Source organism: Halichoerus grypus, chromosome 13 (genome assembly GCF_964656455.1).
Source record: "Halichoerus grypus chromosome 13, mHalGry1.hap1.1, whole genome shotgun sequence".
In the NCBI taxonomy this organism is placed as follows: Eukaryota; Metazoa; Chordata; class Mammalia; order Carnivora; family Phocidae; genus Halichoerus; species Halichoerus grypus.
The window spans coordinates 37342011-37366900 of NC_135724.1; the positions used below are offsets into that span (position 1 = coordinate 37342011).

Consider the following 24890-nt stretch of genomic DNA (forward strand, 5'->3'; position numbering starts at 1 on the left):
TCACTTTTAATTATTAATACAATGAACAAGGGGTGATTTAAACAAGAATTTACAAAGTATGTTAAAATGTGTATTAAAAAGTATATTAAAATATGAGATATATATAAATATTGATATATGTTGATGCATATTGTGTTTATAGATAATCAAATTATATGTTTTATATATATGTATATATATGTGTATATATACACATATATATATACAAGTTAGCTTGAGAAACACTGGTTTGAAAAAAACTGGACTTTAAGAACCCCCTAACGCTGAGGATCACCTAAATCTCTGAGAGAGATATGGTATACAGCATTTTCCAACTTCATTTGACCCAGGATACTCATCTTTTTTTTTTCCTTTTTGCATATAGCATTTCCTTGAATTGCTGCTTCCAAGAACATAAATTGGATTTGCTGATTTAAATAAAAATCCAAAGGCCTTAAAACATTGGCTTAATAATTTTCCAATTTTCAAGCATCTCATTAATCTTCAAATTCTTCAGTTTTGCCTTGTTTGTGTTTAAAATTAAACACAAAACAAAAAAGAGTATTAGAGTGGTGTAAATCCTACTCAAAACGATGCATTTCTAATATGTAATATATATATCACCATTCTTCTGGGGGCATTTTCTCTAACCCTAGTCTTTTTATTTTGCCTCTTGTAAATACTAGGGGCTGGGGCTATAATGGATTATACTCCACTGCTTTTTTCTCCATTTTTTTCTTTTGCTACACATGATCAGTTCTTGAGATGGGAAAGTGTAGAAGTAATGTTACACTTTTGCTCTCTACAATCTATAGAAATTGCCCTATCAGAGGCACTTTTCTCTTCCCAAGGTTATTCATGGGTAGTACTTCTTGAGAGATTTCCCAAGAATTGGAAAAGCAGTGGCAGGAAAGGTCACAGGCACTCAGGAAAGAGCAAAGATTTAGGGAGCCAAAAGCCTTAGTGGGGATGAGCATGAAAGGATGAAAAAAAGAGAAAGAAGAGAAAAAACGCTGGCATCGGATTACAGGTAATTGCCTACAAATTGCAAAGGCACCTGTTCACAGGTATACAGTAGTCCCCCATCATCCATGGGAATACGGTCTAAGATCCTTACTGGATGACTGAAACCATAGACAGTACTGAACCCTCGATCTACTATGTTTTTTCCTATACATACACAACTACGATAAAGTTCAGTTTATAAAGTAGTCACAGTAAGAGATTAACTACAATAACTAATGGTAAAATAGAACAGGTATGCCTGGTTTTGGCTCAGGTCCTGATCTTAGAGTCATGGGATTGAGCCCCACACTGTCTGCTTAAGAGTCTCTCCCTCTCCCACTCATTCTCTCTCTCTCTAAAATAAAATAAATCTTAAAAAAATAATAAAATAGAACAATTATAACAATGTATGGTAATAAGTTATGTAAATTTAGTCTCTCTCTCTCTCAAACTATTTCTTATTGTACTGTACTCATGCTTCTTCTTGTGATGATTTGGGACAATAAAATGCCTGCATGAGGAGATGAAGTGAGGTGAGTGACACAGGTTTGAGACACAGCGACAGGATATGACTGACTGACCTTCTGACCACTGGTCAGAAGGAGGATCATCTGCTCCCCAATCCCGGTTGACCACGGGGTAATTAAAATCGAGGAAAGCTAAACCGAGGATAAGGAGGGAATACTGCCTAAGACTTGAGTCTAGATCTTTGTTCTTCTGGGGGTTTGGGACTGCCTATCATCCATTAGTATGGAATTTATTAGAGGTCTTCATAAAAATTCCAGCTCTTTTCTCTTTTCAGGCATGTGGCAGGATTGTATTTCTCACCCAACTGAAGTTAGGTGTGACCACATGGCATGCTTTGGCCAAGGAACACAGGTCACTTCCAGGTGAAAGTGACAATGTTGGAGAAGGGCCGGCAGCCAACCCTCAGTAGATAATTTGGACGAGTGGGAAGGAAACCTTGGGTTTTATAAGCCACTGAGATTTAGCGGTTGTTTGTTACCTCAGGAAACTACACGTAGTATATCTGGAGCACTTCCTATGTCTGCATCTTAGTTTTATTGTATATAAAAGAAAATAACATATGTCTCTTACCTACCAAATAGTATAAAACATTGGATGCTGTTTAGAAGAGAATTGTTACACTTATCTGAAGTGTTAAAAACAACATCTTTTCATGAGTAAATATGTTTCTACAAATGGGTGGCAATGAACAGTCTAGGACTAGGAAGTTCATATTTATTAGAAGATAGATTTCATTCAAAATTAATCTCCATCTCTTAATACAATTAGCATCTGTGTTCTTGAACTATGATTAACTCAGTGAATTCATCCTTTCGGCACTCATAAACCTATGTGCTACTACATTACATAGGAATGAGGTACAAACAGTAAAATGAGACTAAAAAAGAAAAATAGTAAAAATAGCTATTGCCCTCTTTAGAATACACGAAGCTTTACAAAGCTTTCATGACTCAGGCTGTCCCTGAGTCATCTTCACACCATATTCATCTTGCAAGAATGCAAAGTCCAACTTTATTTATGCAAAGAAATGTACTTATATTTTATATTAAGATACAACACAGTCTCCTATGCGATAAAAAGACATGTTCCTCATAACTTTTTTTTTTTAAATAATTTGTTTAGGTCTCTTTAAACGGTTCTATAAGAGAACATCTGCTAAATAATAGATTTAAAAAAAATTAAAATAACCCCAAGACTCCTCAAACTTAGCATTCTGAAAGGAAAATACTAATTGTTGAAAAAAGGCAAAGTGACTTTTTAACAAGTATGGAGATTAGCACAAATAAATTAAGAATATAAATTATAAAATAGTATAAAGGAATTTGTTAATTACATCCACTGTTTTAACATGACATACTCCAGGGTCAGTGTCCAGTGAAGGGGACTAGATGAATAATTTCTTAATCCAGCACAGTTAAGTCACAAGTTAGGAGCTTGATAGAGATTTATTGAATTAATAAAACAAATTAGCTCAGTTACTTGAAAGCTGTGATTTAAAATCAACCAATTTTCAAGAGCTAGTATTAATTTGTTTTTTTTACTGATGAGGCAAAAAAGAAAATATTATATTTTCATATTTTGTTATAGAGAAATCTGGGTTCTCATCTAGATACTGACTTTGAACATTTGATTAGATTCAAAGATTTTTATTTAAATAATATTTATTTATTTATTTATTTATTTATTTATATGTAAAACATTTTCTGACTCCATCCATATTAGGGCTTTTTCCTTTGTGGAGGTAGGAAAGCCCTGTATAAGAAAAAATATCAACCAAGTTTCTTATTTTTCTAAATCTCAGGTGTTGGCATGTCAAAAGCATATAATAAATGTGTGACAAATTTACAAATGATCTGAGGAATATGAAATTAGTTAAACATCCTGAGATTAATAAGCTGTATTTCCTCTCTTTCTGGTTAGCACCAACTATATTCAATTTGTAATAATTAAATGCAGTGTTGTTGTTATTGTTTAAATTCAGCATAGCAAAATGAGATTAACATTTAAATCCTTAAAGTTTTCAAACGAAAATTTTCAGCCACCTTTAAATGTAGGGTCACAATGTCGTATCACATAAGCAATCAACTGCTTTCCTTCTAGCACCACATTGTGATCTGAAAAACAATCCAGTGTTTTCCGATGGTTCAGATTCAGGCTGTGTGCAGTGAGATTATTTTGATCTAGTTGTGTCAGGTTGACTTTTTCCATTGTGTTACCCAGCAGTGTGGGCTAGATTTGTTGAAACATGTCAGTTTTCCAACTCTGTGACTTTCCGTGTTATTGTGAATCTCTCTGACAATATACAGGTAATTTATACTTAAACTTCCTATGATCTCTCTCTGCATCACAGTGATGTTATAGAGTCTCATTTGCCAAAAATGGAAATAGATGGCCTCCTCCCCGCAAAATAGCAATAACCAAACAAACACATGCATTTTTAACTAACTCCACTTGACATAGAGGAGAATTAATGATCACGATTCCAGAAAAAGAGTCTAAGTTCAAAAGAATAATGATATTTAGAATGAAAAAGAATAAAGTGAATAAGGAATTGTTGTGAAAAAACTTCCTCATAATAGTTGTCTGTTCATTTCCTTAAACTTAAATTGACTGGTTTCTACGTGTCAGTTACTGAGAATACAAAAATGAGCAAGACACAGTCCCTGCCATCAGAGGTTCCCAGAATAGTGGGTGAGCTATGTAAGTAAAGAAAATTCAGGGAAGGTGACTTACGAGGTCAACCTTGAAGAAGTAGGATTTATCCACAAAGGAGATGAACAATGGGTATTCGGGGTGGGGGTGGGGCAGGTAGGTAGACTAGCACAGAGATATAATAGTGTATGGAATATTCTGGAGGCAGAAATTATGTGCAAATAAAGTATTGGTGATAACCAGTGAAGTAGTGGAGAGGGTGTTAGACAAATAGGTTGAAGCTTTGTGATAAGGCCTTTAAGACATACTAAGGAATTTATTTTGAAGAGAATGGTGAGCTACCAGGGATTTTTAAGTAAAGGGGCAATCCATTCATGTCTATGATTTTGAGAAGATAGGTGTGTTGGTCCCAGGGTGGGAGATGTGTTGGGGAGTAGACCCTAGAGGCAGGAGAACAACTGGGAGACCATAGTAATACCCAAGTGAGATGATGAAGAACTGAAATAGAGCAGTTGCAAGGAGAATGGAAAGGAAGGAATATATTTAAGATAATTTTTAAAATGTGGAGATACTTGGATAAAGGCCAAGAGAAAGTGAGAGGAGTCAAGGTCAACAGCTGTCAGTGATGGTGGTGGGGTGGATTAGAGAGACTGAAGAGATGACTGAGGAAAGGGGCCAGCTAGGGACAAATAAAAGGACTGTTAAGTATTGTTGACAGCTCAAACAAGGTTGGGAAACATGAATCCTCCATGCATTTGCAAATTTCTCCAAAAGGCCACAACTCAAACTAAAAATCAGAAAAAGTACCCCAAATCATCAATGATGTTAGCAGACTGCCTAACACCTTCTTTAGCACGAGTATATTAAAAAAATGACTATACAAGTAGTAGGGTGAATTTGCTTTTCTGGTAACAGTAATGAAATAATTTGGACTGACACTCTCACTAACTAAAGATATTTAAAATATTGAAACAGCAAAGAGCTAATAAGAGGGTGAGGTTTTGACACACAGAAATTTGGAAGACCAGAGCTCAAGAGAGGCAGCTTATCTTTGAAAGCTTGGGCCTTTGGGCATATGAGTATCGGGAACAAAAATCTGTGAAACCAGCTGCACTTTGGGTAGCCTTATGGGTTTTGTGGGAATGTCAAAGCCCACGGTCCTCAGATGAGGGCATGAATAAACTAACACAACTTTAACTCGGGAATCTCAAAAGGCCATATCTTCCTTCAGGGTAGGAGTGAACCCCCCAAAAACGATTCCTCACACAGATTTGCAGCCTTGTTTCTTACACAGGGGTCATTCAGGAAACTTGGGTGTTGCACTTTGACAAAGAAAATTCTGGTCTGATATTGCCCACAGGTGCCTGCCAGAAGCAAACCAAAGTCCCCTCTGGAGGAAAACATCATCCCCACTAGGTCTCAATTTATTCTTACAAGTGATTTTTAAAATACATTTCCAACAGATAGTCAAAGATATCTAAGCAACCAAGAAAATAAGATACCATGAGTAAAACTGGCAGTCAAATCCAGTAATGCTTGAGATATTAGAATTAGCAGACATATATTATAAAACTATGTGTACTGTATTCAACGAAATAAAGCCCAAGCTTGACAAATTTCAGCAGGGGACTAGAAACTATGAGTGACACGACAGCAGTAGAGAAATCCTTGTCCTCCTTGTCAACACTATTTGACCTCATGGTTTAAAATTCTTACATTTTAGAATTTAAAATTTTGTGCTCTTTTTTGGTTTTCTTTTGACACACTGAAAACAAAAACAAAACCCCATACTGAAAAGCCTGATATAATTTTATTTATATGTATAATTCAATCAGAAATATATCAGTTGAGTAAAAGTCACCTGGAAGTGTGTTTGTGTGTGTTCACATGTATATGGTGAGCACACACACGCTTGCACTCACAAATTTCTTGGAAACACCTACGATTTCTGCCAGGCTCACTCCTACTGTCAACAGATCAGGACTCAGCTGGGTGAAGCAAGGGGAACAGGAGTCAATGTCACTGGGGAAAATTTACAAAGGTACCATCCGCTTGTAGAGAAATGAAGTGAGAAAATTCACTGCAACTTTCTGGAAGATAGGTCTTGACTGCAAGAAAAAAAGGGTACTGAGCAGTGATATTCATCAGGGGTCCGGAAGGATAAGGAGGACTGGAAGGGGAGAGGTAAAGGGGGCAGAGAAAGGAGGGTGGGGACGTCAAAACTGAGCCCTGCCAACTTCACATTTGGTTTTGGTCTTGCTAGATCATTCGGTAGTTGTAAAATCAAGTGACTCTCTCAATATAATGCTCATTTTTCATTTTAGAAGCATAACGCAGCGTATTATTTATTCTTATCAAAACTGAAAGATCCGTGTTAAGTCATTCATTGTTTGTACTTCGTGTAGCCGACTTAGTTCATTAGAATCTGGTCTATTTGACAGAGCAAAACCCAGCCAGTTCCATTTAACAACTGTTCAGCCCCACGCTGTAATAAGAACGTCAGCAGATTTATTTTCCCCATATAAAGTAGAATTTCCAATTCACACCATGTCCTCTGTGACTATTATGGACAGTATTTACTCAGAAGGAATGCTGTGCAAGTTTGGGAAAGCTGTCTCTAAGAGCAGAGCTGAGAGGTCATTCGACAAAATAAGAAACAAAACCTATACATGGTCAAAACATGAAGAGAACTGAAGTTTGTCATTCTTTCTTTTAAAGAAAAAAGTTTGAAATCCTTAAAACACAACGTGGTAATAGCAAATAAGACAACTCTCCCTCCTCCACTCTCAAGCTTCACATAATCAGAACGCCTCCATTCACTTAGCAAATATCAGCTTTTTGGAGGAAGAGAACCTGCTTGGAATTAATGAGGCGACATCAAAAAATAACTTCTATTAATAAATTGTTCTCTTCAATGGAAAACTGCCTATTTTTTTTCTCATTTAAAAAAAAAACAGATTATCTTATAAAGGCTCCTTATACACTTCGTCCCACCTTTAGACCACCTCTTTTTCCCTTCTTTTATTTATTTTCCTTTTTCATTTTTTAAATTAGGAAGGGTCACTGTGCCATGCAAGGAAATCCCTCCACCTCACAATAAGACAGTTGCAACCAATGGCATCGTAAACCCAGTGACATTCAGTGGGTGTAGTGACATAGAACCACTGACATTGTAATTCAATAACGGCAGCGTGTTTAAGGAATTAAGGGAGGAAAATGTAAGTAAGGCTAATAAAGCAAAACTGAAGTGACAGACATGCAAAGTAAATTTCAAAACTAAGCTGAAACACTCTCTTTCTGCTGCATCACTTGTAAAATGCCAAATATCTCAAGAAAGGTAAGAAAGTTACAGTACTGGAAAATCTTCATGATCACTTTTTCATTTACACAAATACAAAGAAAAATTCAACGTTAACCTTCCCAGAGAAGCGATGTGCCTTAAAGCCAATCTTTTCACTTACCCTAGAGTATGTACACCAGGAGCTCCCAAATCCTTTTCATTCCAGGACATCCAGACCATACATGAATTCTTAGCACAGTCACTTGAAAAACCAACTTTGGCCAAATTGTTAATTACTACAGAGATCATAACAGAACTCTCTCAAATTCTAGGGAGCGATAGGAGTTTAAAATCCAGCTTCTAGATCCTGGTGTATACTGTGTCTATCTTTAACTTGAAAATGATTTGGTTTCACATTCCATTGAAGTCCCACTGGCAGATGCCTTTGGTAAGCTCACCAATGGCAGGCTTTCAAACGCCCTCCCTCCACCCGCCTCCTTCCTCTGACTGAGCTTCCGCTGCTGCTACATCTAATGCCCATTTACTCAGCTGTCTTTTTACCTGTCTCTGTGTGGGTAAAAGGAGATGCTTTCATTGATGGCTATTACGGAAACACTTGGAAACTTCAGCTCAGCCTGAGGACTCACTGTGCTTTTCCTCCTGCCGTCCCCTCCCCCCTTCCTACTGCCAGAAACCAACTGACTTCCAAACTTGGCTGTCTGAAAAAGAATGTTCTCTGATTGGCATTCCTGGAAGCAGAAAGCAAGGCAGCTCAAGTTTTGTTCTGTTGCTCTGCATGAAAAACTTCCCCAGGTACACATAATATGAACAAGTAAGTTTCCTGGACTTTTTTTCTTAACTTTGAGAAGAATGGAGTGAATATTTGGGGGCATTACAGATATCTTTGATGTCACACAGCATTTAAGTTTTAATACTCACATATAATTTTACCCAAAATGGCTATGCATGCAGTAAAAAAGTGAAATGGCAAATCTTGTGTTAAAAGTTGAATTTCCTTATTAGTCAATGAGCTGGGACCCCACTGTGGGAAGAAACAGTCATGCTGCCTGCTTGACAGTATTCTGGAGCGCAGCTGTTCAATTCCGTGGCTTTTCTGTGAGAGAAGTTCATAAGAATTGTGGAAAAACTGATTTCAATTATCCTATATTTTATATTGCAGACAGCAGGAGAAGAGGGTGCAAAAAACACTTCTATCTCCCTGTCAAGTCTTCTTTTCCAGGACTGTCTTGCAAACTGGTGAGGATTACACACGCGCACACACACACAGACACACACACAGACACACACACACAGGCACACACACACACAACACACACACATACACACACATACACACAAACATACATACACACATGTGTGAACAAACAAAAACAGAGTGAATGGAAATGAGAAAAAGATACGTTTCCTCAAACAGGGTCGGACAAGGATTAATAACATATAGTCCCTTCAAATCACTACTAATAAAGTTGTGTTTAATGTTTACTTAGTGGCCACTGGGGCCAAAAGTTTTGCTGTTGCAGCAAATAACTTACCTCTCCATGTTTAAAAGAGTGAATTTATTGTATGCCATTTTATGGACCAGACAACTTCTTGAAAGGCCCGAGAAAGTGTTTATCATTTCAGCAATCAGACAAACCCCAAGCCCAGGCATTTTGGCTTTCCACATTTCATCTGGCTGTGGCTGCCAACTCTGGGCAACTGTCAGCTGGCTGGGCTCAGGGTAGTGGTGTGGTCGCAGCTGCTCCCTGCAACTCGCACACACATCTCAGAAATATTCAGCAGCAAAAGGTTGACTCCAAAAAGAAGGCTTTCACTTTGTTTGTTTGTGGTTGGTTTTACATTTTCTCTTCCAGGTGGTCTTACACCACATCTGAAAAAGACCATGTTAGGGAACCACGAGGGAACACTTGATTAACTGGCATTATGTTACTAATTTACTTTGGTGATATTCTGATGCCCAATGTAGATTGGCATCCTACCAGCTTGCTCACTCCTTAACCCGTTACTAGATGTCCTTTAAAAAAAAATTCAAAGAAGTTGGTAGAGGAGGAAGAAACTTTCCTTATTCTTGTTCCCAAAATTGATTGTCTTAGGGACATTCAAGCAATGTACAATGCTGATAGATAGGCATATCCAGATTACTTCATAAATAAAGAGAAAAGAACAATCACTCACCAGAGAGCACATGTCCCTGTGCCTGTATGCCTTCTTCCCTCTATCAAAACAATCCTCCCCAAGGCTAATGGATGGTGTCAAAACACACGTGAACTAGGACAAGAGGACGGGGTCGGCGGTAGGCCATCTGGTTCACATTCAGCCACGCTATTCGCTTATGTTGTATCTCTGAGTGAACACTAGAATGTAACTGATGCTCAAGAAATATTTTTTGAAACTGAAGAACTGTTTATGTAAAAGTATATATTTTAACTTATGGAAAATTGTTATATATTGGCTCACTGTATATCTATCTTAATGGTTTGGGGAAAAAATTATCTCTTTTCAAGCCATTAACCAAAAGATTATATGGAAGTTATATTAGGTACTGAGTCCCTTTACTGAAGAAAAAAAAAATCATAAGTTTTGTGTCTGTGTGAGCGATTAGTTCTAAATACCAAAATGGAAAATACTGCTAAGATCATTCCTGTTGAGCTTGCTGGCTTCTAAGAAAAATAGAGGAAAAAAGGAAATGTTAGGTCCTTCTAATATTTCATATTAGCTAGTGAATTGTAATCATTTTCTTTTTGAATTGTTACTAGCCATTCCTTATAGTGTAACATTTATCAATCAGATATCTCCTTGGGTTACCAACTTTATCTCCCCTTATGTTTTCATCTGTGGCAATCATGGGAATTCTAGAACAGTCTGCATTAGTCCAACCTCAAGGCTGAGTGAGCACAATGGGAAATTTTTTTCTTCTTTTCTTTTCCCCCTAACCTTCACAAGGTAATTGATAAGATTTATAATTGTTAGAATTCAGTCTTTATCATGAGTAAATGTTATTTTTCTCTTTCATAAGCACTAACACGAGAGTTAGGATTTGATCAGAAAAATAGCTTCCAGGGCTTGCTTCCAAAGAAAACTGGGCATGTAACAGGCAAATCAAATACTCTTGATTTATCATGAACAAGCAGTTAGTCTATGCTCCATTCTCCAGAAATAGTCTGTATTAGCACAGTTCTGTGGATGGCAAATGCTGGTAGCAGGCTCCATACAGGGCTGAGTAAGGTGTTCAAACTCAGATCTTATGGTTGATCTGTAAGACATCCATGTGTGTGAAAAATCTGGGCATTGAAAATCAAGTGGTCCCTGTTATTTTTTCCTTGCCGACATCCTTAAGAGACTAGCATAGGTAATATTCTCAGGAGGATGGTTTTGCAGATGATTTTTTTGGTCTTTCGCATATAATATATTTAAAAAAATATATATATACTACTTGCTAAATGTTGAATATTTGTGTCCCCCCCAAAATCCATATATTGAAACATAATCTGCGATGTGATGGCGTTAGTAAGTGGGGCCTTTGGAAGTTGATTAGGTCCTGAGGGTGGTGCCCTCATTTATGGGATTAGTGCCCTTCAAGCGAGACCTCCAGAGAGCTCCTTTGTCCCTTATACCACGTGAGAACACAGCAAAAAGGTGGCCCTCTGTGAACCGGGAAGTAGGCCCTCACCTACTGAATTTGTTAGTGTCTTGATATTGGACTTCCAGCTTTCAGACTGTCAGAAATAAGTTCCTGTTATTTATAAGTCACCCAGTCAATGGTATATTGTTATAGCAGCCTGAATGGACTAAGACACTATACAAAAATACATTTTTTGGGGGGGGAGTGGTGAATAGTTCCCCCCCCAAGGAACAACTAATAAATCCAAACTGTAGTTCTTTGAAAGCAATTAAAATAGACACTGCCCAGGAAAAAATAGAAAGCTATACGTTAAAAAACATCAAAAAATGGAGGCTCTAGCAACAGATATGGAAGGGATTCAAAATAGCAGCATGTTATGTATAATGTAATTAAATGCCATTCAATTTAAAAATTGGATGAAATGGGCACTCATTTTGAATACATATGGTATGAAAATAGCCCTAATTATGGAAAGGGCCATATGTATAAATATATTAATGATAGCATCCTATTTGGTAGAGTAACTGGGAACAATAATACTTTTGATGACAACAGAAAGACATGGGCTAACGCTTAGGTTAAAAATCATGGCATATAAATGTACATGCACCATGATTTTCTACTATGTTAGAACTTCTGTAGGCATTAGAAGGAAAGGTAAAGACTAGCAGGAATCCTATAGAAATGATTTCTGGGTACACACACACACACACACACACACACAAAATATTCAAACTAGAATAACTGCAGCTTTTCCTCATTCTCATTCTCCTTCTGGCCTTTGAAGAGGCATCTCTATTTCTCTTCTCTGGGTCTGTGGAATGGCAGGTGGATTGTTTGGAGGGGGAATGGAAGGGGAATGAGGAGGCTCTTCAATGTAGAAAGAGACACAGATGAAGCTGAAGGGGCTTATGTTAATTTTAAGAGGGTATGGGGGGAAAATATCCAAGGAAAAGAGTGATCTTAAAGGAACCAGTGAGAACAAAGGAAGGGAGCAGGGAATAGAAACTGGTGCACTAGAAGCAGGTGCCAGGCTGTAAGCTGGACTAGGGAGCAGCTACTTTGATGAAGTAGACGGAGGAGAGCAAAGTTTAGAGGGGAGGTTTAGGATGTCTGGCCTTAGGACATCTGGCTGTGTATTTTGTGATTTCTTCTCATGAAACACCTAAGTTAGGTCTTTACTTTTCAAGATCTGGTAGTGTGAAATTTGTGTGTCTTTTGGACACTTCATGACATGGACATGGATCTTAAATCTACAGATATATTTGGTTACATAAACTTTTTTTTTTTTTTTTTAGGACACAAAGTTTGCTTTAAATGTTTTTTTGGGGGAAAGGACACCACATGTCTAAGTCAATGCTAATTGTTTTGTTGTGTTATTGTGGTTGCTAAAATTGTTTTCTTTGGAATGGGTAAGAAATCATCTTCACCCTTTTCTAAATAAACTTTGATCAGTTTCCTCTACTTGCATTTCGTTTCCTGTATCTCTCTCTGTTCCCAGGATGGGTATCTATTACAGTCTCCTGAGACGAGCTCTATATGTAAAGTGACAAACCATCCCAATTTTACTGGAACTGAGAGATTTCCTAGTATGCAGGATTTTCAGTGCTAAAACCAGGAAAATCCCCAGCAAACCAGGAGGGGTTGATCATTCTATACATGTAATCTGGAATTGTTTATGTTGTATGTATGCTTTTGACAAAGATAAGACTTTTTATTCATTAAGAGGTGTTTGGCCCAAGTAGACAGATACTCCAAAAACATGGATTTCTTTTGCCTTTACCCCTGGCAGCCATGCAACCTGGGACAGGTCAAACTCCAAGGGCTACTATGTCCTCATCTTTACAATGAGAATAATAATGCATATTTCAGAGTCGTTACCAACCTCAAATGAGATATGCATGTAAAATATGTAGAATATATAAGATATATAAAATGAATAAATCTGTATTATATGTTTTCCTTATATAAAATTATGTGTAGTTATTTTTCAAAGATACTTTTAGTTATGTTAGATTGAGGAATAATGGAAGTCCACAGATGAGGTACAACACTTCACACCGTGTATATGGGGTGGGGAGGGGGAGAGATAGATATTGGTTGACTGAGGGAATAGCTTTCTTAGTAGTATCTGTTTCAGCATATGATTTTTCCTTAAATTAAATTCACCAAGATAAGGACGTTTTGTTTTTGAGAGGCTCGATAGCCCAGGAAACAACCAATACTCCATGTTTACAAAAGATTATCTTCTGTGTTAAAAATAAAGATTTTATTGAAGAGGGGAAAATCGGAGGGGGAGACAAACCATGAGAGATTATGGACTCTGAGAAACAAACTGAGGGTTCTAGAGGGATGGGGGGTGGGGGGATGTGTTAGCCTGGTGATGGGTATTAAAGAGGGCACGGATTGAATGGAGCACTGGGTGTTATACACAAACAATGAATCATGGAACACTACATCAAAAACTAATGATGTAATGTATGGTGATTAACATAACATAATAAAATAAAATTAAACTGTCAAAAAAATAAAGATTTTATTTGTATCTTTTTCTTTAAGCTAGGGTAGGGGTATTTTTCTTTTGTGGGACCAAAATCAACCCTAATTAGAGTGCAATCATTTTTATTTATTTATTTTATTTTATTTTTTTTAAAGATTTTATTGATTTATTTGACAGAGAGAGACACAGCGAGAGAGGGAACACAAGCAGGAGGAGTGGGAGAGGGAGAAGCAGGCTTCCTGCTGAGCAGGGAGCCCGATGTGGGACTCGATCCCAGGACCCTGGGATCATGACCTGAGCTGAAGGCAGATGCTTAACGACTGAGCCACCCAGGCGCCCCAATCATTTTTTTTTAAATGCACTTTGATCTTCTATATTTTTTTAAAAACTATTTTATTTATTTATTTGAAAGAGAGAGAGAGGGAGAGCACAGAGGGAGAGTGAGAGGGAGAAACAGATTCCCCACTGAGCAGAGAGCCCGACATGGGACTCGATCCCATGACCCTGGGATCATGACCTGAGCTGAAGGCAGATGCTTAACCAACTGAGCCAACCAGGAGCCCTTAGAGTGCAATCATAAACATATCCTTCCCTAGACAAAACTAGAATGTTCAAAGTCATCCTTGGGCTAGAAAGATACCCCTATGTACCACTTATTTGAACTCTGGCAACGTATGTCATACTTGATGCCTCTAAGGAAGTGAGGGTACAATTTGGTTTGGGAGTGAAACAAGCATGTACTTAATATCATCATTTCAAACCTGTGCAAAATTTCATAATAATAAGTCTGGCCCATATTTGAAACACTAACAAACTAGTTCTACTCCAAGCTTCTTGAGATTTATCAAGAGTTAGAAATGGGACAATTCTGTTTTGTGCAGTAAAAGGAAATGACAAGGGATAGGGAGACTGGATCAAGTCTGATAGTTATTATATTCAGCTTATTTGTCTGGGAGCAGTTTTTTCTCCAGATATGCACATGGCTAATCAGTGCTTTTCAAACTTGTTTGTTGTTGTTGGTGGTGTTTTCTATGGAACCCTTTGTTCAAAGGAATTAGTTCACGGGAAACTTAACAATGACAAGGCAGAGCGCTCCTTTAGCAGAGACTCATGTGGGAGGCTGACCCAGCTCCCTCTTCTATAAAGCAGTCCCTGTGGAAATATCCATGAACCTGGGAAGCACAGCTTGAAAGCCACTGAACTCTAGTACTTATCGCATTCAGTTTTTTAAATGTAACTTTCATATATTTAAAAAAATTCGTGCACATATTTTTAAAAGCCATGTAGATTGATAGAGCTTAAAAGAATGTCCCATCCCATCCTTACCCCTTCCCATCTGTAAATCCCAGAGGCAACCACTTTCAACTCTTAACTGTTAATTATGACAATCACTCCATATTCCTAAATGATACTCGATACTCTCATACGCTTTTTAAAATTTTTCCAATGTTGATATTATCTATTGGTCTCCTACTAAATCCTTATCTTTAGTTCTTTTTTAAAAATTTTTTTCTATTATTATGTTATGTTAATCACCATATATTACATCACTAGTTTTTGATGTAGTGTTCCATGATTCATTGTTTGCGTATAACAGCCAGTGCTCCATGCAGAATGTGCCCTCCTTAATACCACTTCCTCCAGCAGGTGTGCTTTTAATATCTCTCTCCCTCCCTGCCTCCCTCTTTCTCATTTACACACACACACACACACACACACACACACACACACTTTCCTTTCCTTAATCCTCCCAATTTAGATACAAAACAATTCTAGGTGAAGCACTAATCAGTGTTTACATTACCTTGGCTATGCATATATTGTTCACATGTAAACCACATGGGATTTATGACTCCATTTCCTTTCCTTTACTCAGTTGTTTTTTCTCTGACATTGGTAGTTGTGTCATATTTTTGTGTGCTTAACTTTTATTTGCCCATCATTACATTTTTTTCAAACTCCTCATTAAATATGTAACATTCCTCTTCATATACACAATTATGTCAACTATATTTTTCAGGCCTCCAGCCCCACCCTGAGGTCCTTACTGTGGCAACAGCACTCCTGAGCTGTCATTCTGGGACTGCCCCTTGTAGCTTCCTGAGAAAGACACTTAGGGCAAATAAATTTTTGGAGAACTTGAATGCTTGAAAATATCTTTATTCTTTTCTTCCACTTATTGGTAATTTGACTAGATACAGAATTCATTGTTTAGAAATACATTTCCTCCAGAAATTTCAAGGAATTTCTTCATTGTCTTTTAGTTTTCAAGAGGTCATTCTGTTCCTGATCCATTTATTATTTCTTCTTCTCCTTTTTTTTAAGATTTATTTATTTAGAGAGAGAGAGAGAGAGAAAGAGAATGAGCAAGGAGGGGCAGAAGGAGCAGGAGAGAGAATCTCAAGCCGACTCCAAGCTGAGCATGGAGGCTGACACAGGGGAACTCAATCTCTATCCTGAGATCATGACCTGAGCTGAAACCTAGAGTCGGTCGCTTAACTGACTGTGCCACCCACACCCCTATTACTTCTTCTTTATCCCTGGTGTTCTAATATCTCATGACAGTAAACTTTGGTGTGGGCCTCCCCTCCCAACCCCAACTGATTGTGTTTGCAACTCGAGGGATTTTACTCATATCTTCCAATTCTGGGGAAATTTTATTGTATTTCTTAAGTGATTTCTGAACTCTATTTCCTCTGTTATTTTATTCTGAAACTAAACTCCTTTTAGTGGGATGTTGGACCCCTTAAACGGAGTCTCTAATTTTATTATTTGTTCTCTTCCACTACTCTTACTGTCACCTCCTCTCTGGAATAATACCACATCTCTCTTTTGCTGAATATTCTATTTCTGCTAACATGTTTAATTTCTAAGAATTCTATTTGTCTCTAATCATTCCTTTTTAAAAACACCATGTTTTGGTTCATGGACACAATTTCTTTTCTAATATCTATGAGAATATGCATTTTTTAAGCTTTCATTTCTTCCCTGTAGTCTTTGTTTCCTTCAATTTCTTGTTTGTTTGCTTTGGTCTCTTTTATGTTAGAAACCTTCCACCAGGGGCGCCTGGGTGGCTCGGTTGGTTAAGCGACTGCCTTCGGCTCAGGTCATGATCCTGGAGTCCCTGGATCGAGTCCCGCATCGGGCTCCCTGCTCGGCAGGGAGCCTGCTTCTCCCTCTGACCCTCCCTCCTCTCATGTGCTCTCTCTCTCTCTCTCTCTCATTCTGTCTCAAGTAAATAAATACAATCTTTAAAAAAAAAAAAAAAAGAAACCTTCCACCATATCTGGTATTCCCTAGTTATCTGCTTACACAATGTATTATGGGCATTAGGATGTTAATGTAAGAGGATTAGACAAAGTTGAGGCTTTAATGAAACATGCTCAAGGGTAACTAGATTTCTCCCCACCTAGGTAGTCAGATCTTCCAGAGAAGCCCCTCTTCCAATGTGCTATCTGGGAGGGACAAGCCCGGTTGTCAGCGTCCTGGAGCAAAGCTAGGTAAGAAGGTTTGAAAGGGAGGTGAGTTTATTACTATTGACCATGCAGATTTCGACTTAATGTAACAGATTTTAGTATTACACCTGACCCCCACCTGCCACTCTTTCCAAGATTGCTGGCTTTATAGCCTCTCTAGTTAAGTCACTCCAGAGAATAAGGCACCCCACCTCCTGTCTCCTGCAGGGGTGGAGGAAGGGTAGCTGCCAGGCTGCACAAGTTGCAGAGGGGATTTGGGAGTCCAGCTGTTAAGAATCTCAACCAAGTCCTGTTTTCAGCTCCACATCTCACCCCTAGCTTCCGCAATCCTATTTGCCTTCACTCCTTGTGCTTACCCAGGTTCTCTAGGGAGTTCCCATTTGCATCTTGTTGGCCTCTCCTCTGCAGGCACCTGGGTTTCCACATCTCTGCTCAGCTAAATCAAGTACCACTTAATCCATTCCCTTGCCATTTTCCAAAACATATGTCAACAGCTCTCTGCTGTTCTATGCTCTCCCATTTTCTTTATTCCAGTTAGTATTTTTTGTTTACTGTCAGTATAGGGTGGCTTTGGGAGGGAGAGGGTGAAATTAAGTATGTATTCCATCCACCATTTCAACTGCAATTCTCTGCCTTCACTCTTTAGCACTGCTTTAAAAAGGGAACAAATTCTCCAACCTCTCCGAAGTGATCCTAACAAATTCGCATTGGTGTGTGTATGTGGGGGGAGGCAACATTGCTAGATGAAATATACATTGCTAAAATGAAAACTAAATTCCACCAAAGTATACAATTATCTACATCAGAAATGGTGAAGTATAACATTTAATTAAAATAAAGTCATCTTTTTATTCTAACATAGGTTGTGGTCTCTTATGATAATACTTTCATCATATATCTGTGGAATTAAATATAGGAACATACATAATCATAAATAATTCCTTCATATGCAAAAACTATGTATCTTAAAAAGTGAAAATAAATTTTGTTTGTAACTGAAGTTCTGCTTAAACTATCAATTAAACCATAACCCAGCCAGGACAAGAAAATTATCTTAAAATGATATCAGCATTCATTTTGTGTTTGCTTTTGATTGGAAGGCAATGTAAAATCTAACAGTGATGTCATTTCTCTGTTGAGTTGTCATAGTCATTCTCATATGAGTCAAATTTGTGTATTTTGTTACTTGAGGCAAGCTCTGTCTTGAATCATTCTATGCACTAGTTTTGCTCCTTATAATATGGCCATCTAGAGACATTAGCCTTCTAGAAGATATATTGTAGCCTGTTTCTTTTAGAGTATCCCATCAATATTGAAGCTACCTTCTATTCTTAGAGAGGAGATATATACATTCTATTATCTCTACAGCTATAAGAGTTGGCCCCAGGAAAAGAGTCAAAGGTCATTCTTAGCATCCTTTATTTGCCCTCCACATTTGCCCTCTCTCTATGAAGTTTTCCCACCTATCTCCAAAATACTATGTTATCATCAGTACTGCCTTTAAACCTAGCCAAGAGATGGGGGAAGGTCCTGCCCTGCGCCTCACACTACAGAAGTCCTTGCAGCTCAAGTCCTTCTCTGTCTGTGTCTTTCCCCACAGATCTATGAGTTAGAAGAAGAATGAGTGATCCCCTTCTACAGAGTGCTTTGGGTGCTTTGGACCCTGCACTTCTCTGCCAAGAGACCTTGAGACTGCTTCCAGGTCTGTCTTTTCAAGGTGGACCTGCCTCTGGTATGCATGCCTTAAATACTTAGGAATGGTGGAAGGATGATTTTTTTGTGGGGAGGTGGATGCAGTGGGTATGATATAACCCACCAAAGAGTTGAAAACCCAAAGAAACCTGGATAAATTAACTTCCAAAATGGGATTAACCTTTCCTTGGATAGAAGAATTCTATAGTTTTTATCACTCCTAGGGACACAGTGAGAAGAGGAGCACCCTCAGCCCCTGGGGGGAAGTTGAGGATAGTGTAAGAATAACCAGCCCAACTGTTAACAAACTTTTAACAGCTGCAAGTGGGCTGGTATCATAGATTAGAATTTTGAGGCAGCCCAACCATAGAAAGAATCTGTATTTGCCTGACAACTATTTCCTGTAGGCTTTCACTGAGTGTTTGGGTGTAGTTGAGACAGGCTAGGGCAGGGCAGGAGAGCTGACAAAGATCTACTTTGTCAAAAAAATCTTCATTCCATTCACTGCAGCAGCTCTCCAATGGCTGGAGGTCAGGGCAACATGGTGGAGAGAGAAGTCTTTAGATCTGGACAGTTGGGGACTGGAGTGTGAAAGAGGAAGAGATTTCCTGTGGTTCATAAATGTTGGCTGTTAGGCTAGGCATGAAGACATCTCTGGAGCATTTCCAAGTTCAGTCTAGCTAAAGGGAAAGTCCTATTTCCTCCCTCAATATATCTAAAGTCAATGGTGAGCTGAATTTAACTAAAGCAATAGTAAAGCTGGGTTCAGATCTAGTATACATATTAGATTATTTCAATCCCCTTTTGCACCTCCTTCTCCATACATTAATGGACTGACTGAGGAAGGAATGAGCCCTTTTCTGGGAATAAATATTATTTACTGCTATGAAAACCGTGAAGTCTGATATACAATAAAAAAATTATAGAACATGTGAAGAAGCAGAAAAATGTGCCCCCCCATTAAAAATAAAAAACAAGCAACAGAAGCAGACCTACAGATGGCCCAGATGTTGAACTTAGCAGACAAAGATTAAAAGGAAAGCTATGACAAATATGTTAAAATATATAATGGGAAAAGTAGGGAGCATGCATTAACAGTTGGGGAATTTCAGCAGAGATATAGGTACAGTAAGAAAGAACTAAATGGAGGGGTGCCTGGGTGGCTCAGTTGGTTGAGCATCTGACTCTTATTTCAGCTCAGGTCATGGTCTCAGGCTCCTGGGATCAAGCTCCTAGTCAGGCTCCCCGCTCAGCAGGGAGTCTGCTTGTCTTGCTCTCTCTCTGCCCCTTTCCCTGCTCTCTCTCTTTCTCAAATAAATAAATCTTTATAAAAAAGAGAGAGAGAACCAAATGGAAATGATAAAAATGAAAATTACGGTACCATAAACACAAGATTCATGTAGTGGGTTGAATAGTAGACTGAACCCAGCAGAAGAGAGGATCAGTAAAATTTAAGACAGGTCAATAAAATCATCCAAATTGAAACACAAAGGGAAAAAAAGAGTAAAGAAAATAGAACAGAAAATCTGTGATTGCAACACAATATCGATGGTCTAACGTATGTATAATTGAATGCCCCAGAAGGCTATGAAAGAGAGAATGGGGCAGAAGACATATTTGAAGAGGTGAGTGTTTTCCAGAATTTTCTGTCCTAGATGAAAGAAAAAGTTAAAATTTATGACAGGATCTGGCATTTTAAGAAAGAGTATGAGGCACTGGACACCTCTTTGTTGGAGGCCAGGTTTGAAACAAAGGTACATGAAATGCTGAGTATGAAGGTAGATATTTTAAAATGGAACAGGTCTCACTTTTTGAGATTAAAATAGACTTGCTAGAAAAAAAGTGAAGGGAAGAAATCTATCCAGAACCAGATGAGGTGATGGTTGATATTACAAGAAAAATACAGTACAGTCATTGAAGGATACATTGGAATCTATCTAATCCCAAGTGACTTAAACCATAATGATCTTAAAATTTATGTCAGAAGAGTAAAACATAACTGTAGATATTGTTGAAGAAAAGTTTTGATAAAATTTCCAATCTTTAGGAAAGTTTAAATCTACTTTCATATGAAAGTAAGGGATGGAAAGAATGAGTGAACTCAATGGACAGGAGGGGTAAAAAGGTGGAAATGCAAAGGTATGTTTGGAAAAATCTCTACATAAGAAGGACTGTCAGATCCAGAGTCTGAATGCTTGTTGATGATGATAGATTTGTTTACTACCCTTGGAGATGACATAGATGGTGGCCACTAGGAGCTGGATATAATAAAAGGGTCAGATCTTAGAGGCCACTTAGATGGGAAGCTTTGAAGACACAAGTATGCCCTCAAGCAAATGCTTCCTTAAAACTTTTGAAAAAATTAATCATATATGTAGCATTTTAGCTTACATATTATGTTAGTTGTAAGATAAAAGCTTACATATTATGTTAATACTCTTCAAAGCCATTGTGCATCTTTAGAATAAAAAAATGCAAAGATTGAAAATGAAGGTAAATGCTTGACAAGAAACCAACAACGGAACTGTATCAAGAAAATGAAATAAACCTCATAGGAAGTTAACTATACAGGGAGGAAAGAGTTGAGAGAGAGGAGAAATACTCCATGGCACGTAGAAGTACCAGCCATGCCCCTTGAAGAGTCAGATAATTACGGACAAGAATGACTTCCATTTTATTGTACTCTTTAAGTAGTAGAAGTATGAATTGATTAACCAGACCACCATAGCATGAAGAAAAACAAGCATTTTTTCCTGAACAGTAGAGCAACTGGGCACACTTGAAACTTTAAAGGCTTTTTCAGTTTGCCAAAAACTTTCTTTTCTATAGTTTAAGACTATAGTGGAAGTGTGCTCAAGTAAGAACTTATTTGTTTAAAAAAATGAATCTGCCTTCTTTGTCCTTTGCCTGCTCTCATCACGCACATTCGTGGGATGGCACATGTGAGTGCCAACAGGCAGTCATGTGTAAACAGAATAAGGTGACCTATGCCTTCTTTAGACAAATGTAAAGATAAAATGTACAAGAAAAATACAGTACAGTCATTGAAGGATACATTGGAATCTATCTAATCCCAATCTATCTAATCTATCTTCTAGCAGTTCCTCAGTGATATTTGAAGGTGGGAAATTTAGGCGTTTAGGTGGATTGGGAGTGGAGGAGTGGTGGTTATAAGGTTTTATGAGACATTTCTGTTCCTGATAGGTTTAATCAGAGCCCTAAACTTCTATAGGTAGCTACTACTTTACCTGGCAGACCTCTTTCATGCACAGCTTTGGCTGCCCCATACAGCCTTCTCAACACAGAGGCTAAAGGAGTAAAGGAAAGCAGAAATGTAGAAGCTGAGCAAAAGCTGCTAGGTGCAAAGCTAATTGTATATGTGGAATGAGAACAGGGTCAAAGGGAAGGCAACCCATGTGTGTTAGAGTGCCTACTATGTGCAGAGGACTTTATGTATGCTATTCTGTCTAATCCTTGACATGCTATCATTTAGGCATTATTAGTTCCATTTAACAGATGAAGAAACTGAGTATCAGATTAAATTACTCAGGTTATTAGGATAAGTAAATAAAGGTACATACATCTGATCATATTATCTGCCTGATTCTAAAGCTCTAAATTTTTCCCTTGTCTTGAGAAATAAAGAGGTTTCCTTTTTCAAAACAGATTAAACACCTAGCAGTAATTCCTTGGATCTTGAAGACTTGGTGCTATTCTATTGCAAGGCAAATACTATGGGTGTGGGGACTTAGATCAGTGGGGAGTTAGATCAGTGGGGAGAAATCTTCTTTCCCTTATCACCTAATAATGGGTGAATCTGCACCAGGTTAGACCCTGAAAAAAATCAAAAAGGAGGAAAGAGAACCTGATGAGAGGGAGAGATAGGGTGACATATTCTAAGTTATTTCATAATCTCACTTGAGGCTGTAAGAGTATGGGGTGCTAGAGCAGACTCTGAATTCACATTCTACCTCTGCCAAGTCCCACACTGAGTTACTTAATCTCTCTATACCTGGTTTTCACCTGCAAAAAGATGATAATAATATTTCTCTCATAAAATAGCTATTGTGTGTACTGAATGAGTTATTATATGTAAAACACTTGGAAAAGTTGCTTAGCACATAGCAAATTCAATTAGAGTTCCTATCATCATCATCATCGTCATCATTGAGAGTTATTATGTAAATCAGAATATTCTCATTTATGCCCATGTTTTACAACAGTGGAAGGTCTGGGGAAGGTAAGAAAAACAGCAGATTTGAATCACCTAGAGAGCTTTCATAATAACAAGATCCGGGCCAAAGTGGTCCAATTCTATCAGTCTAGTCAATCTCTGGGGGTGGGTTCTGAGCATCTTTTTGCTTAAAAATTCCCCCTAGATTCTAATGTGAAGCCAGGGTAGAGAACTTCTGCACTATATTATCAAAAATTGATATTATAATAAATATCTGCTCTATATTATCAAAAATAGTTTTTGCTCCCTAATCTTTCTTATTGGGATTGATAATAAATTTATCAGGTTAGTGTTCTGCATATATACCTGACTGAATTTTGATATGATTTCAGGAGCTTGCACAAATACATTTTATTTCACATGAAGTTAGGGATCATGGACATTAGCTGTAAGCTTTTATAATACAAAGAAAAATGAGATGGGTGTTCCCAAAATTAATAGAAGAAAATCTGATATTAAACTTAACAATTGCTTCGTGACATTTACCATGGCCTGATTCATTTGTGGTGTGTGTGTGTGTGTGTGTGTGTGTGTGTGTGTGTATGTGGCACCCAGCATTACCTAACTATTTTTGGAATGAGGTAGGATGTATAAAGCATTAGTTGTGTTATAAAACACACAAAGGCAGAGTGGCACTGAGCAGGACCCTTTGTGGAAAGTCAGAGACTCGGCATGGTGTAATTCTTTTATTAACTCAAAGTAACAAGGGGATAAAACTCTTGTTAACATCAAAGTGGACACCTATTAAGAGCATCTTGAATTACCTGGTAAATGTGTAACCATTCAGGCTCCCTTATCTGAATTGGGGGCAGGCCATTTATAAACTGATTGAGTCAAGTCTCTGTTTCTGGATGAAAGCACCTTTGAGCCCACAGTGTGAAGGTTGGCAAAACAAAGGAGAATCTATGGTGTTGGTGGTAGTGGTTTTCCTATGTGGCAGTACTTTAGAAACATAGTGGATTTAAAATAAAATATAGGTGCTTGCCCTCTTACCCAGAGATTGTCCTATAACAGATCTTAAGTGGGGCATAAATTTGGGTGCTTCCACTGTGCAGTTAGGGTTGAGGACCCCTGGTGTGGTGGAGAGAGCATAAACGTTGCAGTTAAATAATCATAGGCTTGAAATGTTGCTGTTCTGTTCACTTGATGGAAGGTATCAGGGAACTTAATTAAATTATATAAACCTCAATTTCCTCATCTGGAAAAAGAACATAACATAGTATACCTCGCAGCGCTGTTATGAAGGCAAGGGGCAATCCATGGAAAGCACTTAGTGTGGTGCCTGGTGCATGGTCAATATTCAGAGTGTTTATGAAACACCCCATAACTTTCTCTTCAGTACTCCTCTCTTCTCTGTGGGTGTCCTTCACTCTTCCTCCGGAGCCTGCTCAAAGCCTCTTTCCTGTTGTCCCCATATGGCCTTGCCTTCCACAGAGGCTCCGTCTATTCTTAACCTTCCTGAACATCTTCCCTCGTTTAACTGTATCTAGTACAGGGATTCCCAACCACTGGGATCACCTACAGGACTTTAAAAATCGTTGATGTCTGATTCCTACACCAGCAGTTTCTGACCTGTAATCCTAGCTGCTAGTATAATGCAATGCAATGCAAGTCTGTGTAAATTCTTCAGAATTCTCCAGAAAAATGCTTTTCAATATTGGAATAAAATCCAAGTAATCAGAGACAAGGAAAAATACAGTAAACATTTGGTAAGTGACTTATCCATTGATTCCTTCAATGAGCATTTGTTGAGCCCTTAATTTGTGCTAGATATTGAGTATAAATGTATTTTAAGACTGTCCCTGTTTTCAATGAGTTCACAATGTAGTAAAACTGAAAGATATTTGTCAACCTTTTATTCAGTGCTTAAGATATAGCTGGTGACATCGGAGATGCTGAAG

General features: G+C 38.0%; 1 protein-coding gene across 14 annotated transcripts in view; it reads right to left on the bottom strand.

Annotated features, from left to right (window-relative positions):
• DTNA (dystrobrevin alpha) overlaps positions 1-24890 on the bottom strand; it is a 340154-nt gene that overhangs the window by 234600 nt on the left and 80664 nt on the right. Inside the window, exon 1 of one of the 14 annotated variants that reach the window (XM_036095140.2) lies at positions 7626-7875. The exons of the other annotated variants lie outside the window; for them this stretch is intronic. The gene's annotated coding sequence lies outside the window, so the exon portion shown is untranslated. Of the gene's footprint in view, positions 1-7625; positions 7876-24890 lie in introns of those variants that run through there. 14 annotated transcript variants of the gene reach the window in all.